A 3550-nucleotide genomic window follows, 5' to 3' on the forward strand; every position below is an offset into this window, starting at 1 on the left:
GTCGTCCTCCCTCCTGCCTTCCCTCGGGGGGCTCCGCTGAAAGGTTTCGATCTGGTCGGGTCGGGTTTCTTCCTCACTCTCGAGCCTGGCTCGGTGCCGCGAGGCTGGAACCTGGAAACCCGGGGAGAGCATCCCTGAGGCTGGGTGCCAGGTGCCTGTCCCTGCAGCTCGCAGCTGTCCCTGGGGGCACCGAGCGGCTGCACGGGTCCAGCCAAGGTAGCAGGCGCGCAGACAAACCCCGCCGCGCTCCGGCCTCTCCCCGAAGCCCCGCGCCAGCCCCGCGCCCCGCCCGTCGCGCCCCCGCCCGCACCGCGCTCGCACCCGCGTCCCGGGGAGGCGGCACCGCGGGAGGGATTCGGGCCGGAGCGCGAAGGGATGGGGCTCATGATCCTCCCTCGAGGCCCCTTCCAGAAACGCGCACTCCAGCCCCGACTCGGCACGAAAGGATGCCCCAGGGGCCACCATCTAGGCTGGGCGGAGAAGAGCGGCAGGCGAGCGTCCAACTCACCTCCCATCCCGGGCCTGACAAAGGCTACGAACTTCTTGGGCCAGCTCGGAGTCGCGCATGCGTAAGAAGGAGCGGGGCAAGGCTGGCAGGCCTCAGCCAGCCCCGGAACTACGAATCCCAGAAGCCTCTGGGCGCTGCCAGACTCCTTTTCTCAGCAGGTGGGAGCACACGTGGCGCGGCTGGGAGACTCGAAGGAGCTGTGGTCTCCTTTCCTCTCGCGAGAGTATCGGGCCGCAACGCTCGTGTCGGATTCACCCCGGGGAGAGCGCGGACCGCGAGAGACTGAGCCGCGTCGGCGGGTGCCCGCGCTTTGTCTCCTCGTGGGACCGCCGCGCAGTGCTTAGGGCCGCTGAGGACTTCAACCCTGACGACTCAGCTGTCAGATTATATGAGGGCATGTGGCTTTCCCCGTATTTTTGTCCTCCCAAACTCCTCCTTTGCCTTCAAACAATGTGAAAGGTGTATTTTGGGGAACAGCGGGTTGTATCCCCAAACCGCTGTTCGTGCATCCATAGACGGCTTGTGATGCAGAACACTGACTTCTGTGAGATAGATGAGTTGAAAAGACTCAACAACTGGGAGCAGCAGATTCTTTGCAGCCATAACAATTAATTGAAATTTATCAAAAGAGGTTGTTTGCCCAAGGGAGCGTGGTTAGTCTTTGATTGTATTCTTTCACTAACCTCTAACTAACCAAACTCTAAAACCTCTAAACTGCCTTTCCTCATCTCGACGAATGACTTTCATTCGTCGTTTGCCCACAAACCCCTCTGCAAAAGCCAGAACCAGAATATGCTCAACTCTTCTTTTTCACGGTCTATCTCCAAGTCCCTAACTCAAGTTTTCTTTCCCACCAGTGTATTCTGCTCACTTTCTGGTCAGGGATCATTCTAAAGCAAGAATATAACGTTACTTTACTGCCAAAATCTTTTGAAATGGTTTTCAAAAACTTTGGGGAAAAATGATTTTTAGTCCCCACAAGAAGGCACCCCTTCTCTGGCCCCCGTTATCCGGCGTAGCTCCCATCATTCACACCCTTGTGTAATCCGTCTTGAGTGTGGGTAGGACCGGTGACTCACTGTTAAACAATTGCACACGACAAAGGTCACGTGATTCTAATGCTTCTTGCTAGGAGACTCCTTGCTGGCTTTGATATAAAAAGGGTTGGTGTTGGGGGGGGGAACCCACATGACAAGGAACTGTGGGTGGCCAGCAAGAACCCAAACGCTGCCAACAACCCCCTGGTGCTTGGAAGTGGATCATTTCTAGGATAGTCTTCACACGAGAACCTAGCCCTGGCTGACAGCTTAATAGCTGGCTGCTGAGGACCCAGTTAAGCTGTCCTCAGACCTCACCTGAAGACCGTAAGAGATGATAAATGCATGCTGTTTTGAGCCACTAAATGTATAGCAATGTTGTCATGCAAAGAAAAGCTAACTAATATAGCATCCTAACTTAAATGTCTAGCTCCTTTCCCCAAACCCAACCTGGATATCCTGTGGTCGGAGGGAGGTTGTTGGATTGAGGGACTACTGAAAAATTGATTGGAAACCCTCTGGAACACTAATGGCTACGGCTGGTCCTAGGGGTGTGTGTGTGTGTGTGTGTGTGTGTGTGTGTGTGTGTGTGTGTGTGTGTAGGTGGGGACAGAATGGCAGCAGCAGTGGAAGACAGATGCCAAAAGGAGACTGCAGGTAGGTGCTATAGGGAGTGGGGCTGCTTTTTAGTTTTTTTTGTTTTTGTTTTTGTTTTTTTTTTCTGGTCCTTTCCATCTACTCTCACACTGAGCTGGGTAATTCCTTGCCTACTCCTTCACCATTTCACAGGGTAGCCTTAGAGCTGGGCTGGGAGAAGAGTGGATACTGATAGATGCAAGTATATTCATCTCAAAGGATTTTATTCAGCTTTCTCCCACCCCGACACACACACACACACACACACACACACACAGTGAGCCAGCTGATTATTGTAAAAAAAGAGGTAGAGATAGGTCCTCTGAGGGATAAGGTAATCTGTTAGGGAGAGGGTGGTATATGGGGAGTGACCTTGCCCAAATGTTACCGCAATAGATTCTCTGCTTTAAAAATAACTCAAATCCCCCTAAGTGCCCCTTGCCATCTCCACAGACAAACATATGATCTACAGCTTGTGCCCTTCCTGGTAAGTTGAAGAGGATAAAGGAAACACTCCAGGGCTTGGTTCTCTTCCCTCCCTATTATTATCGGCTTATAACCTGTTGGGCCCATAGGGGGAGGGGGGGAGATATCTTAAGAATTTTATTGCTATAAAAAGAAAATAAACTGAACAATTTATAACATATAAAGCAGAAATCAAGAGTTGGATGCTTAACCGACAACCACCCAGGTGCCCCAATAAGCAGCAATTTTAATAAGCAAAGGAAATTATATACCAGCTTGTCTTGAGTGCTGCAAGACAAGTTTATCTCTGCACCCACCCACCAGAATCTTTAAAGTTTATAAAGAGGCTTTAACTGGGTTCAGTCACATATTCAGTCCACATGGTCTCAATAACACATTACTCTCTAAAGGCTGCATCCCCAAAATGACCCTTACTGTGGCAACGGTGGGCAGAATATATATTTCCAAGGACAAGGGATGGGGCAAGGAGCTTCCCATTGTTTGGGTCTAACTCACAGCTCAACTGGCAGTCACTCTTGATTATCTCTTCCACAATAAATAACAAGAAACTCTAAAAACTCCCAAAAACAAAACAGATCACCTACAAAACAAAGTTCAATGCTAAATCCCCACTGTCAAAAACAGCACCTGGAATTGTGTGGCCCTTCAGTAAATAATAATCGCAAAAATAAATCTGATTGTTCAATCGTAGTACTGACTGCAGAAGAAAGTGTAATGGTGTTTTCAAATTGGAAAAGATAAAACTTAGAATTTTAGTTAAGTACCATGTAATTGAGGCAAAATAAAGACGCTCTTATGCATACAAGACCTTGGAAATATTCTTGGACGAAGTATTTCTGCAAGAAGAAAAAATTCAAGAAGATGCTTCAAGATATAAATAAAG

Source organism: Lynx rufus, unplaced genomic scaffold (assembly GCF_022079265.1).
Source record: "Lynx rufus isolate CCGP_SWC_20201006 ecotype Redwood Valley unplaced genomic scaffold, mLynRuf1.p SCAF_28, whole genome shotgun sequence".
In the NCBI taxonomy this organism is placed as follows: Eukaryota; Metazoa; Chordata; class Mammalia; order Carnivora; family Felidae; genus Lynx; species Lynx rufus.